Consider the following 17323-nt stretch of genomic DNA (forward strand, 5'->3'; position numbering starts at 1 on the left):
ACTAAGTATTATCCAATCATCCCTGACAGGATCTTTGTCTAACCTGCTCTTAAAAATCTCCAGTGACAGAAATTCCACAACCAGGGCCACCCACAGGATTCAGGGGGCCTGGGGCAAAGCAATTTTGGGGGCCCTTCCATAAAAAAGTTGCAATACTATAGAATACTATATTCTCATGGGGGCCCAGGGCCTGGGGCAAATTGCCCCACTTGCCCCCCCGGGCAGCCCTGTCCACAACCACCCTAAGCAATTTATTCCAGTGCTTAACCACCCTGACAGTTAGGATTTTTTCCCCCAATGTCCAACCTGAACTGCCCTTGCTGCCATTTAAGTCCATTGCTTCTTGTCCTATCCTCAGAGGTTAATGAGAACAATTTATCTCCCTCCTCCTTGCGAGACAATATCAGAAGTCTTATTAAAGTCAAGATATACCACATCTACTGCTGTCTCCCCATCCACAAGGCTTGTTACCCTGTCAAAGAAAGCTATTAGGTTGGTTTGACATGATTTATACTTGACAAATCCATGCTATCACTTATCACATTATTTTCTAGATGTTTGTAAATTGATTGCTTAATTATTTGCTCTATTATCTTTCTGGGTACTGAAGTTAAGATGACTTGTCTTTAATTCCTGGGGTTGTTCTTATTCCCCTTTTTATAAATTGGTACTATATTTGCCCTTTTCTAGTCTTCTGGAATCTCTCCCATCTCCATGACTTTTTGAAGATAATTACTAATGGCTCAGATATCTCCTTAGTGAGTTCCATGAGTATTCTAGGATGTATTTCCTGATGACTTGAAAACCTCTAACTTGTTCTTTCCCTATTTTAGCCTCTGTTCCTACCTCATTTTCACTGGCAATCACTATGTTAGACATCCAATCATTACTAATCTTTTTGGTGAAAACTGAAACAAAAAAATTATTTAGTATTACTGCTATTTCCACATTTTCTGTTATGGCTCCCCCCTCCCCCATTGAGTAACAGGCCTCCCATGTCCTTGGTCTTCCTCTTGCTTCTAATGTATTTGTAGAATTTTTTCTTGTTTCCCTTTATGCCTGTTGCTAGTTTAATCTCATTTTGTGTTTTGGCCTTTCTAATTCTGTCCCTACATACTTGTGTTATTCATTTATATTCATCCTTTGTAATTTGACCAAGTTTCCACTTTTTGTAGGACTCGGAGTGGCACTTGGATTGCAATAATTAAGATGTGGTCAGCCTAGCCATTAAAAACGTCTTGTTTTTCAGAGCTGAAAAACTAAACCAAGTAAACATGGTTTAGGCTAAAAGTAACCTTATGAAACCATACAGGTTATTTCTGCCTGGAAAAATCAAAAGGAAAAAAAAAGGCGAGAAATAGTAAAAATAATCCAATCAACTTTTAATGTTCTATCTAATGCAAACTGCATATCCCCAAATGCCCTTAGGGTTAAAAAAGGTAGATAAATAACAGAGGGAGGGAGAAGTTTAGAGGCAGAGGCAAGGAAAAACAGATGTTTGTGCCAACCTGCAGTCCTTTAATCTAGGCTCATGACAGAGCCGCAACTGAGCCCTTAAAGGGGCACAGATAGTCTTGTTCCCATTTTCTTAAACGAGGAGCATCAATTCTCCCTTTATTTAAATCTACCACACTGACAGAGTACCTGTGAAGATGGGCAACACATAGCACAGTGTTCATCACATCATGGAGAGCTGGGAGCTTCAATAACAATTTTAATTGTTCAGACTGAATTTTCTGGCCTTTCCCCCATGCTGTGGACTGTTGCCGAGAGCAAAAACAAAATATCAGACTCCTCTGGTGAGTTGAATGAATGGTGAAGGAGATACCTCTCATTCTCTGGGAGAGAAGTACTGTAGGTCATGAGGCCTGTGTCAGACTGCTGAGAGGTAGTGGTCCTGATCATCAGGTGGTGTGAAGGTTCACAGTCTAACGCTGCTCGGAGACTAGGATAAATTTTTTTAAAGTTTTTAAATCAGTCACAGTAAACTCAGAAAATGCTGCCAAGAAAGGAGTAAAGACTCCAAAGCTTTAGAAGATTCCAGTTTCTCTAGTTCTGTAGAATATCAGCAAGTGTTCAAGTTTTGGCACCAATAATGGTCTGTAATCCCTTCAAATACAGAGAAAGATGCTCATTTTGACAGTATGTTCCATAACAACATCAACTGCAACATCTCTGCTGCTTCCTTAACTTGCTAACAGCACACTAACACAAGATAAACTAAGTGCATGTAGTGGTGAGTCAGTGAATAAAAGTCCATGGAGTCTTCAGTGTGCATTGAAAGAGAGAAGGCGTAGTTCTATACTTGATGTTTCCATTGGCTTTCCTTGGAATATAAGAATGTTAATTAATGTAACATAAATCTGAACAAAAAAGAAACAAGTGGGCCAAATGTCAATTTGGGATTCCCCCCCAAAGCCACATTATAGAGGTCACAGAGGAGCAACAATAGGTGAGACACTCTGGCGTAAATTTAAGTAAGAGATTTTTAAATGCTTTTGCTAGCAACACAGCAAGTTTTTATGCAGAAAATTCAATTGTCCACTGGTGACTTGTGCCAAATTTGGAGACTAAATTCATTAATTAAAGTATGAAATAGAGAGACTGAAATCCTGTTTAAGTAGAAAACAATGCAACCTCAGCTATGGAATTACTACCCATGCTCCCACAATAAAAGGCAGGCTATTGTATGACTTATTGGCTAGGTGCAAGGTTTAAATTTAATTTTCTCGTTACATTTATTGCGTGTGTGGGCCAAGTCTTATCTGCAAACGGTGCAGTCAGATCATTGCCTGGCTTGTTTAATTGCCTTTGTGGCCGGATTCTGTCCCTGTGCTGTGTTAAACAGCTTCCCATATGAGATATGCTAACTTCTTGTATTAGTCATCAGCACACAATGAAGAAAAATAGTCAAAGCAGTAGAGGATGGAGGAAATTTGTCTTCCAAATTGACACCTTTAGATTCTAGGCAGATACAAGGGACCACTTCTAACATCATCATCAGGATAGCGTCACCTTCACAACCTGGTATTTCTGCTAGTTCAAATACAGCAAACTGCAGAAGAGAAATATCAGTCTGTCTTGTCTGCTGTGACTGCAGGGGCCACCTTTTGAACCCAGAGGATGTAGTGCAAGTCATCCTGTCAGATGCCAATGCAAATGATCTCAGTGAACTATGACCTGGAGAGAAGGGCTCATCTCAGGGCGCATGTGACAGTTCCAGTTTTATGAAATAGATGAGTGTTGCAATTGAGTCCCTTATTTCTGAGGAAGTGCTGGATGAGACAGAGAGGACTGTTTTAAAGTCCTAGATGGCAGTAGGGGGCCCAGAGGGGCTCCTACTGATGTGTTGCTAACATCTTACTTCCCAAGGGCCCAACATCAAAATACCCATGCCATCCAGGAGATGAGAAATCAAGCTGATACTGAGACAAGAGAGAGCACAGTGAAGAGCAGGAATTGCCATCTGTACTGCATTGGTACTTAACTGATATTTAATGAAGATTAGTAATCTTTATTTGTCTCCTACAGGTGATGGTTGCTGCTGGTAGTAATACATAGGGGTAATTTCGTCATTTGCTGACTACAAATCCCAATCAGAAATCATCACAATTTTCATGCAAGGTGGCAAGTTAACAAAGCATGGCAAAGTGCAATATAGAAAGACACATTACTAGTGCTCATTGTCAAAATGTTGCCTCAAGCCCTCTCTGATTCGAATAGCCCCCCTTCCTTCCGCATTGTGCCCCTCCCATAGCCATGGTATCTGGCTGCTCAAATTCAGCAGCCAGGTGATCCACCTCCACACTCCATCCCAGGGGAAATCTCTCACCCTTAACCTCACAAATATTATGCAGCTTGCAGCAGGCTGCTATGACATGGGAATATTTTCCTCATTTAGCTGTAACTTGCCATAAAGACAGCGTTAGTGTGCTTTTAATCTGTCAAAGGCACATCTATGGTCACTATGCACCTGCTCAGCCAATTGTTGAAGCACTCCTTGCTGCTGTCCAAGTTTCCTGTGTAAGGCTTCATAAGCAAGGATTACCATGAGCATTTCAACATCCCCTACTGGAATCTTTTGGTCTGGAAAGAAAGTCCCTGCTTGGAGTTTATGGTACAGGCCAGTGTTTCTGAAGATGCATGTGTCATGCACCTTCCTGGACCACCCCGCATTGACGTCAGTGAAGTGCCCATGGTGATCCACAAGTGCCTGCAATACCATAGAGAATTACCCGTTTCTATTGATGTACTCCATTGCAAGATGATCCAGGACCAAAATTGGAATATGTATGCCATCTATCACCCCAATGCAGTTAGGGAATCCCATTTCTGCAAAACCATCCACTATTTCATGCACATTGCCAAGAATCACAGTCCTTCATAGCAGGATGCGATTTATGACCCTGCAGACTTGCATTCATGCAGCTCCATTAGTCGACTTCCTGACTCTAAACTGATTCGCAACTCAGAAGTAGGAGTCTGGATTCGCCAGCTTCCACACAGCAATTGCCATGCGCTTCTTCACCGAGAAGGCAGCTCTCATTTTGGTGTCTTTGCTACGCAGTGCTGAGGTGAGCTCCACACACAGTTCCTAGAAGGTGGCTTTCCGCATCCAAAAGTTCTGCAGCCACTGCTCATCATCCCAGACCTGCATAACGATGCGATCCCACCACTCAGTGCTTGTTTCCCGTAGCCAAAAGCGACAGTCCACTGTGTTCAGCTGCTCCATAAATACCAAAAGTAATCTGGTGTTGTTTCTTTCCATGACACACAGCAGGTCAGGCACCTCAGATTCCTGTTTGGATTCGGAGCTCATGAATACTTGCATATTCATCCACAATGTTCTCATACCCGTGACCACAACAGTAGAGAGCAATGCGGGATCCATCCTTTCAGACAGATATGGTGGGCACACAGTAAATAGGGGCCATTGAAAAATGCCGCAAAAGGCAGTTGCAAGCCCATGGAATGCTAGGACGGAAAGAACTGCATCATGGAACGTTGACCCCACACCCATGATGCACTGTGATCCACTCCACCTTCCCACAACTCCTAACTGCAGAAGGTGGCGAGTATCACAGTGGGATAGCTACCCACAGTACACTGCTCTCTCCCTCTATGGCTAGAGCATCAACTGTGGATGCATTCTGTCAACAGGAGGAGCATTGTGTGAACATGCAGAAGCGATGTAATTATACTGATGTTTGATTATCAGCGTAACTTGTGTTGACAAAACTCTGTAGTGTAGACAAGATTATAGCTCAAAGACCTTCTTGATAGCAGCCATTAAGACCTTCTAGCATAACCAATACCATGGGATATATGTGACCAATCACAACTAGCTAATGCTGCTCAAATTTTGAATAGTCATGGCAAACTGATCATGAATAATAATAAAAAAAATATTGCTGCAAAAGTGCAGGTAATTCAGTTTGCTCAAGGATATTCCACAAACATTATAAGAGATTAAGTTCTTGCAATGGACTTTTTCCACTCAGCCCTAGTTAATATATTATTCATGCCATAACATGCATACAATAAAACAAGGGTGGCAAAACTTACTGACCCTCCGAGCCACATAAGACAGTCTTCAGAAGTTTGAGAGATGGGGCTCACCTGCTGGGGTTTGGGGCATCAGCCCTGCTCCTGCTGAAGCCTCAAGCCCCAACAGGTGTGTCCTGCGGTGCTGAAGACCCGAGACCTCCTCCCTGCTGGGCAGAAGCCCGTACCCCATCACTCGACTGCAAGGCAGAGGTCCTAAGCTCTCCCCCCGCCCCCACTCTGGTAGGTGGAGAATGGGGGGCATAGGGGGCTCCGCGAGCCACACTAACTGTAAAAGAGCCACATGTGGCTCACAAGCCATGGTTTGGCCACCCCTGCAATAAAATATTCAGGAGTAGAAATGTGGCTACATTAATGTTGCTATTGAAACCAGGGCCGGCTCTAGGTTTTTTGTCACCCCAAGCAAAAACATTTTTGGCCGCCACCCCACCCCGCCCCACCCCTGAGCTCTCACCCTCACCCCACCTGCACCCCCTGCCACCCCAGCCCTGGGCTCTCCCCCCACACCCCACCCGCACCCCCTGCTGCCCCACCCCATGGGTTCCCCCACCACCAGTGCTGACTCCGCCTGCTCCCCCCTCGCCTCCAGCCGGTCCGGCGCTGGCAGGGTCGGGGTAAGCAGCGGGGCTCCCAGGCCGTGCCTCAGCCCAGGGTCCCTCCAGCCTGGGCTCCCGCCTCCAGGACTGGCCGTGACCCGGGAGGGACTGCACCGGCAGGGGGCTGAGGAGCCGCGGCAGGGCAGCCCCAGAGGGAGTGGAGCCCCAGAGACCAGGATGTGGGCCCTCAAGGCAGCGCCCTGCCCTCTATGGCCCCGCTGCTGCTTCCAGCCGCCCTGCCACAGACCCTGGGCGGCTTGGGCCACTTCGCCCAGCCCTGGCTGCGGCGCGGGGGGGGGCGGCCGCTCTGCGGCATCTGCAGGCGGCTCCATGTGCCCCGAGGGGTGGGCTCCAGCCTGAGTGTCCCCCACTTGGAACCTGCCCGGCCCAGCCACAAGGTGCAGGCGCTGCTCCCCTGCGGCACGACTGCAGCGGCCCCAGGGTGACACGCTGCTGCTGCCAGGGCCGGCTCTAGGCTTTTGCCACCCGAAGCAAAAAAAGGAAAGAAAAAAAAAAGACGGCCAGAATGTCGCCCTTGAAAATGTGCCTTCCCAAGCACGTGCTTGGTTTGCTGGTGCCTACAGCTGGCCCTGGTTGAAACCTTAGTTTTTGTATTTCCCCGTGTGTCTGGAGGAGGGGGGCATTTTCACTGTGCAAAATTAATACTGTATCAATGTAGGTTCTTTTTTGTATTTAACAAAATAAAGTAACATGACTTCAGTTTGAGGAACTGTAAACAATACATTAGGAATAAAGATAAAGCAAACAGCCCTGCTAAACAACCAAAACTTTAAAAAAAATTAGAATTGTTAACTGCAGATTTCAATAGCAAACTCTCTCTCTCACACTCACACTCTTCATACTAATGAAAAGACTCACCACTCTGAAGGGGCTGAGATATTTATTTCACTTAATGATTGTTCAAGTAAGGATTTTGAGCCCAAATGTAAATGAATTAGCCCATATCACATTCCTGATTCCTAACTCAGCTTATTTCTCCTTTGTCAAAGTGTCATTCTTTGATGGAATTGATCCTCTTTAGTGCTGGAGAGAATTATTTTTCTTTTCTTAAGAAGAAACCAATGGAGTCTTGGGAAAGAGATACTAGAAAGCTATATGCTCAGGACAATGATTTCCTATCAGTACATTGAAGTGTCTTTAAAAAAAGTTTAAAACCTCTGCATAGATTTGGTCATTTTCCTGATATTAGCACAATTGATGCATTGTCAAGGTTTGATTCTTGAAAGCACTTACCCTTGGAATATTTAAATAACCATTTTGTAGCAAAAAGAAATTTGGGTCAGTACAATGAATAAAATATTCCTTGGCTGAGATAGTGTTAAGTTTTCAGGCAGTGATGATGAACCCAAGAGGCAGTGAACCACTCTTGTTAAATTTAAATGGCAATAGGAACATTGTTCACTATAAGAGCAACAAGATTCAGGTGGGACATTTATGTCTGCAATCAAGCAGCCTTGGGGTGTAAGCTTGGCTAGATCACACCACAAGCTGAATAAGATCAGGCAGGGGTCAGTTCTTGGAGAAAAGCTGAGGATGCTGCAGAAAGTGCCAAAACAAGCAGCACCCTCTCCCTGAATTAATTCCTTACCACAGTGTTAGAACACACTCCGCTGATCTAGGTATTCATCATTTCAGACATGATAGATTTGGGTGGATAACTTGTGGTCTATGGATGGGCCAGGGTTGGAGTGACTAGAGAAAGCTCAGGGGAGTCTAAATTTAAAAATATAATCCGTCTGTGGGTATGCAGTTTTGGTTTTGTTTCAGGATTTATGGTTTGACCCAAATAATACAAGCGTGGCAAATGTTGCTGGCTGTATTGCTTCCATGTAGCACTTCAGAGAGTAAACTTCAAAGCACAAAACAAATATATAAATCAACAAATGTAGCTTTTATATTTCCCCTGAAGGGGGGGGGGGGGCTCTAAGGGTACGTCTTCACTACCTGCCGTATCAGCAGGTAGCAATCGATTTATCCGGGATCGATATATCGCGTCTCGATAAGACACGATATATCGATCCCCGAACGTGCTCACCTTCGACTCCAGAACTCCACCAGAGCGAGTGGCAGTAGTGCAGTCGACGGGGGAGCCACAGCCTTCAATCCCGCGCCATGTGGACCCCAGGTAATTTGATCTTAGATACTTTAACTTCAGCTACGCTATGCGTGTAGCTGAAGTTGCATATCTTAGATCGATCCCCCTCTAGTGTAGACCAGCCCTAAGAGACCAAAAGAGGAGTTAAAGGTGCAGCTAGCCCTGTGCTTGTGACAAACCCATTTCTGTATTATCATCAGCAGAGCATTTGACCTGCAGCTGTATGTTCCTGAAAGCATTTTTGCATTTGTATTTCTTTGCAATTTATGCTGAAAAACACCCTTAAAAATCGTTGTTTTATTGAAAGTGAGAGACCATTTGGGCTGGACACCTCTGCATTTTGTTGCATATGCACAATGTGCTTACATATTTACTGCAAATAAGTCTGGTTTCTGTCATTTGTTTCCTATCGTAGTCTGTCTTTGGACCTGATCAGAGCCTACAGATGTCAATAGAAAAACTCCCACTGACCTCAGTGGGCTTTGCATCAAGCCCATTATGCCTAGGTATGCAGTTTAGATGTGATGTACATGGCAGGTCTTCCCCCTGCTTGTTAGTGCTTTCATTTGGATAACAGTTTTCAGTATCCTTGTAAATATTCACTGTCCTTTGCAATGTCAAGGTCTTGTCTAGCAATAACCTTCTTTGACCTAATTATCAGTTACGCTACAAATAATTGTCTCTAATTACTCCATCTGTTAACTGTTCAAATTCACGTGTAATAAAGCTAAGTCCTAGACACGTAAAATAAGGGTCAATCATTTCACCTGGCAGCTGATTTCCTGTAAAGAAAATGTGCTGTTTCCAAGTGGCATTCTTGTGTGCATCACAGTAGTCTTGAATTTTTAAAATAACTTTAGGTAAAGCTTTCAAAGGTGCCTAAGTGATCTAGGAGCCTAAGTACTATTTTTCAAATGTGACTTGACATTTGGAAGCCCATGTTTCATGGGGGTGGAAATCAGTGAAAATTATAGTCCCAAATCATGTTTGAAAAATAGACTTAGGCACTTCTGAAAATTTTGCCCTTTGTCTGGTAGTTTACAATACCTGTCATGCTCCCACTGAAACTTATTTTAGATCTGCAATCCCCTTGGGCCTGCCACATATACCAGTGTGATGGATTTCACTCTCTCCAGCTTCTCTACCACCTGTCTCCAGGAATATTAGGAATTTTTGTAACTCCCTCCTCCAGTTCTTTGCATGGCTTCATTTCAAATTGAAGGGATTTAGGATGCACTTCTTGTTCCATTTTTGTGAAAGATTTAGTTTACCTCCAACACCATGTAAGAAATGTCTAACATGAAGGAATGGTATCATAAAACAGAAATTTTGTTTCCTGGCTCCAGTACATGACCTGGTGCAAAATTCCAAAGGCACCTCCCCTAGGCACATGTCAGAAATTATTATCTACTGACTTCAGGGATTACTAGTATACCACCTTCCACTAGAGATGTCAAAATAACTGAATATTCAGTTTGTGTGCAGGTCCAAAAAATAGAAACAAATTACTTTTGGTTTCATAGATTCATAGATTCTAGGACTGGAAGGGACCAGTCGCCTGCCCTCATGGCAGGACCAAATACTGTCTAGACCATCCCTGATAGACATTTATCTAACCTACTCTTAAATATCTCCAGAGATGGAGATTCCACAACCTCCCTAGGCAATTTATTCCAGTGTTTAACCACCCTGACAGTTAGGAACTTTTTCCTAATGTCCACCCTAAACCTCCCTTGCTCCAGTTTAAGCCCATTGCTTCTTGTTCTATCCGTAGAGGCTAAGGTGAACAAGTTTTCTCCCTCCTCCTTATGACACCCTTTATATACCTGAAAACTGCTATCATGTCCCCTCTCAGTCTTCTCTTTTCCAAACTAAACAAACCCAATTCTTTCAGCCTTTGCTCACAGGTCATGTTCTCAAGACCTTTAATCATTCTTGTTGCTCTTCTCTGGACCCTTTCCAATTTCTCCACATCTTTCTTGAAATGCGGTGCCCAGAACTGGACACAATACTCCAGTTGAGGCCTAACCAGCGCAGAGTAGAGCGGAAGAATGACTTCTCGTGTCTTGCTCACAACACCCCTGTTAATACATCCCAGAAACATGTTTGCTTTTTTTGCAACAGCATCACACTGTTGACTCATATTTAGTTTGTGGTCCACTATAACCCCTAGATCCCTTTCTGCCATACTCCTTCCTAGACAGTTTCTTCCCATTCTGTATGTGTGAAACTGACTTTTCCTTCCTAAGTGGACCACTTTGCATTTGTCTTTGTTAAACTTCATCCTGTTTACCTCAGACCATTTCTCCAATTTGTCCAGATCATTTTGAATTATGACCCTGTCCTCCAAAGCAGTTGCAATTCCTCCCAGTTTGGTATCATCTGCAAACTTAATAAGCTTACTTTCTATGCCAATATCTAAGTCATTAATGAAGATATTGAACAGAGCCGGTCCCAAAACAGACCCCTGCGGACCTCCACTTATTATGCCTTTCCAGCAGGATTGGGAACCATTAATAACAACTCCCTGAGTACGGTTATCCAGCCAGTTATGCACCCACCTTATAGTAGCCCCATCTAAATTGTATTTACCTAGTTTATCGATGAGAATATCATGCAAGACCGTATCAAATGCCTTACTAAAGTCTAGGTATACCACATCCACAGCTTCTCCCTTATCCACAAGACTCGTCATCCTATCAAAGAAAGCTATCAGATTGGTTTGACACGATTTGTTCTTTACAAATCCATGCTGGCTATTCCCTATCACCTTACCACCTTCCAAGTGTTTGCAGATGATTTCCTTAATTACTTGCTTCATTATCTTCCCTAGCACAGAAGTTAAACTGACTGGTCTGTAGTTTCCTGGGTTGTTTTTATTTCCCTTTTTATAGATGGGCACTATATTTGCCCTTTTCCAGTCTTCTGGAATCTCTCCCGTCTCCCATGATTTTCCAAAAATAATAGCTAGAGGCTCAGATACCTCTTCTATTAGCTCCTTGAGTATTCTTGGGTCAGCCAGAAACATTTCAAAAATGTTGGTGAACTGAAATGTCAAACTGTTGTTTCATGTCGACCAAAACATTGATGTTGATCCAAAATTAAACTTTGATTAAAGATTTTAAACATTTTTTTTAAATGTAAATACAACTTAGGGAAAATTCCAAAACAAAAAAACTCAAAAGATTTTGTTTCAGAAATGCTGAAACAAACTGTTTTGACATTTTCAATTTTTTTTCTCTCCAACTAAAACAATTAGCCAAAATCAACCTGAACTAATTGTTTTGGTCGACCGAAATCTACATTTTTTGACCAAAAAAATTTAAAAAGGCTTTGAATGAAAAATTTCACCCAGTTGTTCTTCCAGGAGCTTGAAGCATTGTTTTTGCTTGGTGTTTCCAAAAGTTATAAGGAAGGCAGCTAAATTTTAGTTGCAGTAAATGCTTGTTGATTGTTCATTTTGTGAATGAGTTCTATAAATTTCCCCAGTTTGGCTAAGCCAGAAAGAACCATGGGAGCAAGCTCTTTTACCACACTACTAACTGTTCCTCCAGGTCAGCATACATTGCACTCAGTACTGCAACAAAGTTCAGTAAGAGAGGACATGATGGAGCTTGTTGGTTCAATAAAAGATATTACCTCACCCAACTTGTCTCTAGATTCAGAAAGGAAGTTGAGCGAGAAAGAAAGAACAGCCTCCCTTCCACTCATATGTTTGTCCCATCCTCCTGTTATGTCTTGTCTTTTATACGCTAACCTCTTTTGGTCAGGCACTATTGTTTGCTATATGTTTGCACAATGTCTAGCACTGGGGGCCCGACAAGATCGAGGTGCCTATGCATTAATTCAATATACATTCTAAATAAACAATAATGGGAAGATATACTGCAACAAAGAATGACAAACTGATATAAAGAATGATCAGACACAGATGTTATCGATACAGCTGTGTTTGAGAGGAACTCCATCTTATTTTACATGCTCTGACTAACTTCCCTCATCTGCTCCAGGCATGCCCCACTAATAGATGGGGGAACATGTCATATAGTGGTTGGAGCAGGATCCTGGGAGTCATGACTCCTGGGTTTTAGTTTCGATTCTTCCACTGAGTTGGGTAAATCACTTCACTCACATACGCCTCAGTCTCTCTCTTTATATAACAGATATGCTCAAATTGTAAGTACACAGTGGTATACACATACCTCACAAGGTTTTCTATGACCCTTAACTAAAATTAGGGCCAGACTAGGGTAACCCTGGTGAGAGGAAGATAAGCGCATGAAAAATTCCACCTCCACCTCCCAGTCTTGTGTGGACATGGAAAAGCCACCAACAATAACAGTCCTGTCATTCTGGGGAGCACAGGAACTGCTTGCTCCCTGCTATCCCCATGTAGGAAATCTTATTAAAGGGGGAAGGCACCATGACCTTGCCCCTCTCTATACCAGGAGAAGCCAGCCCAATGGAAAAACATCATACCACCATGCCCATGTGCACTGAGCAACCCCAAGAGAGATTGTGCCTGCATAAGGCACAGTCCCTCCCACTGCTTCCCCATGGGTTGTGCAGGCCCTACCCAGGGCTGTGGCATAGATGCTACAACCTAGCCGTTCATGTTGAGGCATCGCTTTGAGACCCTATAAATGTGCAAATCATTTTTACCAATATGGTTTCTTATGTGGGTTAACCCTCCAGGGCAGCACTAATTGTGGGGGGCAGAGGCTGGCTGAACTGTTAGAAGTGCCATCCTTTGGAATAGCCATTACACCACACTTTGGTTCTGCTTTGGTGTCTATTCTATACTGAAGCTAAAACTTCCATGGCACTTTTCAGAAAGAACATGGTAGCTGTCACCGGGTGCCCTGCATGTTGAGCTGGGCTGCCCCTGTTGGCCCAATGCAGGGTAGGTACAGGGCCGGTGCAAGGAAGTTTCGGGGCGTGAAACTTCCACCTTGCGCCCCCCCCCCCCCGCCCTGCGGCAGCTCCCCGCCCCCCCTGCCCTGAGGCACCCCCCCCGCAGCAACTCCCCCCCCGCCCTGAGGCACCCCCCCCATGACAGCTCCTCCCCCCCGGGGAGCCGTGCGGCAGCTCCCCACCCCAGCTCACCTCTGCTCCGCCTCCTCCCCAAGCACGCCGTCCCCGCTCTAATTCTCCTCCCCTCCCAGGCTTGCAGCGCCAAACAGCTGATTGGCGCTGCAAGCCTGGGAGGCGGGAGAAGTGGAGCAGCGATGGCGTGCTCGGGGAGGGGGCATAGCAGAGGTGAGCTGGGGTGGAGAGCCCTGCGGCAGCTCCCCTCCCAAACCCTGAGGCACCCCCACGGCAGCTCCCCACCCCCCTGGCCTGGGGAGCCGTGCGGCAGCTCCCCACCCCAGCTCACCTTGCTCCGCCTCCTCCCTGAGCACATTGCCCCCGCTCTAATTCTCTTCCCCTCCCAGGCTTGCGGCGCCAAACAGCTGATTGGTGCTGCAAGCCTGGGAGGCAGGAGAAGTGGAGCGGTGACTGCGTGCTCGGGAGGGGGCGTAGGAATGCTGTAAAAAAATTGGGGGCACTGCTTTTTGGTGCCCCCAAATCTTGGCACCCTAGGCAACCGCCTAGTTTGCCTAAATGGTAGCACCGGCCCTGGGTAGGTACACCCCAGCACACAATCATTGGGACTCCCTATGGGATCAGGCAATTGTGATAAAGAGGGATCAGGACCCCTGGCAGGGCTGAGTGAACTTTCAGTCCATAACCCCTGCGTGGGACAGAGCACAACAGTCTATGGCCCCTGAGCCTCCTGGCTAGGGCAGTCAATAGCAGTTGGGACTCTGACCCCCTGGTCAGGGCAGAATAAACAATCAGTCTGTGGCTGTAGCCCCCAGTAGCCACACCTAGTGGCCGGTGTGGTGGGGGGGGGAGGGGAACCCTGGCCCACCCTACTCCACCAGGTTCTGACCCAGGGCCCCATGAAACCAGGAAATTCCCAGTTAAAGGTTTAAGCATCAGCTTTTAATACATTCCCTGGGTCACTTCCTACCACAAGGCACATCTCAGGCACCTCCTCAACTGGCAGCATCTCAGTGTCCCAGTCAGTCTCTGCAATTGCCTGATTGTCCTCAGTCTTGTTCCATGCTTCCCACCTCTTGGGGAGTTGCAGGTGTCTCTGTAGGGGCCTGCCACACATGTCCTTCCTCTTCCTCAGCCAGCTCAGACTGAGCTGGGCTGCTTCCTTTTATCTGACCCTTCCACCTGGAGCATGCGCAGCAGAGGTCAGGGGGCATGGCCAGGCCCTGTTGGCCCAGTGTGGGGCAGGTACACCTATCATAGTAGCCTCCCTGTTTTGGTCAGCACTTCCTCTCTCATTAGTACAGGTTCAATGCCACGTGTGAGATACTGCTGGTCATATCACTGCTATGGGGAAGACTTTAGGAAAACATTCAGCAACAGTTTGATTCCATTTTAACAGATATTGAAAAGCTGCAGCCTGGATTGTGTGTTTCATGGACTGATATTTCATGCACTGACATTTCTTCTCCTACATCTTTCTGTTTTTTCTGAAGACTTTGAGGTGAGTGTAAGATGTGAGCAGTATATTTTCTCTGGAAGAGGAGTAAGAGAAAACTGCAACAAATCCATATAGTCGGGAGGAAAGAGTCTGTGTGGTGTTGTGCTATTTATAAAAAACTAAGAGCTGTCAATCCTCATTCATCAGGGCATTTGCTGATTGCAAGTCAGGGTCCAAAAGTCATTTCTCTCATGGGATATTATTTCAGTTAGGTGCATTATGCAATTTCTTCCTCTAAAGCATTTGATATTGGCCACTGTCAGAGATATGAGAACAGATTAAATGAGCCATTGGTCTGTGCTACTGTGGCAATTCCTATGTGTGAGATTGTCAGGAAATAATAAGACCTTGCACTTACATTTTATAGGAGCCTTCCATTCAAGGACCTCAAAGCACTTTGGAGACATTACCGAAGTAATTCTTACCACCTCCATAACGGGTGGGACAGCATTATTATTATCCTCATTTAACAAATGGGAAAGCTGATGCATAGGGAGGTTAAATGACTTGCTCATGGTCACATAGGAAGGGTAATTGAGACAAACTAACCCAGATCTTTTGGCTCCCAGTCCTTGATTTATCCACAAGCCTATCCTTCCCCAGATGAATACCACAGTGCACTTTCCTAGAGCTCATAGACAGGGGAATGTACGTGAAAAGTGGAGAAAATTAATGCCCTGCAGAAATAGTTATACCTGTTTCACTACTGAACTATGTGCAGAATACGTTTTCACAAAAGGGGTCTTTGAATCCTGGGGTGTGGTGGGGGGAGGGAAGATGTGACAGCTCCCCTCTATCCACAATGCAGTTTCTGCCACTGCAGAAAAGATTCTTTTCTGCACCTTTATCTCCAGCTAGTCTTTCTAGCCACCATTTATTTGTTATAAAACCCTCACCCTATCTTTTCCCTACCTATCTGGTGTTCAGGCCTCACCTCTCTAATCTCCTTTCTAGACTATGTAAGGGCATTACACAAACACTTGCATTCCCCCAGCCCCCCAAAAGTATAGCTCTCCCCTAATGTTCTATGAATGGATGAGGCAGCCTGAGGCAGGAGAATACTGAGGGCCCAGAGAGAGAAGAAAGGATTAATGATTGTTTTATATCCATCTTTATTTAAACTACAAGTCAAAGATTTCTTTCCAGCAGCCAGAAAAGGTAATTGTCAGGAAGTCACTCACTGGAATATTTACTAATACTGCCACCTGCTTTGACGCAGGACCCACTGGGACCATAGAAGAAGTTTCATACTGCAAAAATATTAGGTTTAGAGCTTTGGTGTCATAACTGTACTCCAACTTTCCAAACATTTAGGGTCTTCAAAGTGGGGCTGGAAGGAAACTCAGATAATCAAGCTTTCTCCATAGAGAGTCGCAGTGTTTACTACCGCTCTTTGGATTGGTAATGTCATGAAAACATCTTATCACCCATTATTTGTCATTCATGATTCTAGTCCCAAATGGGACAAGAAATGCAGAACAGTGGCAAACATAATGACAAAAGTTAACTGTAAAAAGAGATCTAGGGCTTCAAATTTCATTTCATGCTTGGATTTGAGGGGGTGTCCTTATTTTATCCAAAAGAATTTTCCCCACCAATCACTAAAATATATATACATATATCTTCCAAACAATGCAAGGGAGGTCCCTTCGTTATTCAACGATTTCCACAGCATTTTGGGTTATGTTAGTTCTCCCCATTGTGAAGTGAGCCAAGAAAATAAATAATTATAGTCATATAATAGAAGCCAAATAAAATGGTTTGCCATGTGGTGTCCAATAATTAACTAATAAGATTCCCTGAAATAAGCAAATCTAACTTGTTTTTATGACTACATTAAAATGTGAATCTTAAGCAAAACAAGAACATAAATCTTACCAGAAGATGCTACCATAAAAATCAAACTGGATTCTAAGTAGAGACAAGGCTTTATTGATGGCCATAAAACTTTCTCCCATGCCAGCGGAAGAAATTATGATAATAAAATCAGCTCCAGTTTAATGACTTGGTAAATTAACAGAACATTTGTGTGGAGTCATGCAGGATTCCTACAGTCCAGCCCATCATCTCCCCCTCCCCATCTTCAAAATCAAAAATGTTCTATCTAAATGCCCTACTTTTTACCTTGGGGGCCACCCTGCCTCCTCTCCCACCAATGTATCCTTTCTAGAAGAGTAAGATCTGATGTGTTATGGGATAAGTGAATATCCTGCAGATCTTACTCATGTGAATAGTCCCACTGACTTCAGGGAGACTCCAGAGGAGCGTAAGGGCTGCAGGTTTAGTCCCTCAGGGAACAGATGGCATGTAGCGTATGAAAACAGGTCCATTCACGGAATGGAACAGTGAGGATAAAAATAAATATTAAACAGCTGCTTCATTCACTATGACCCCATCAAACTTGTGTACTGTATAAGAGAGGCTTCCTGTGGGGAAAAATTAGTATGTGATTGTGACGGGTTGGATCACAGAAACCCCCTTGGGAAGTGCCAACTGATGTGC

Source organism: Chrysemys picta, chromosome 4, assembly GCF_011386835.1.
Source record: "Chrysemys picta bellii isolate R12L10 chromosome 4, ASM1138683v2, whole genome shotgun sequence".
Lineage (NCBI taxonomy): Eukaryota > Metazoa > Chordata > Testudines > Emydidae > Chrysemys > Chrysemys picta.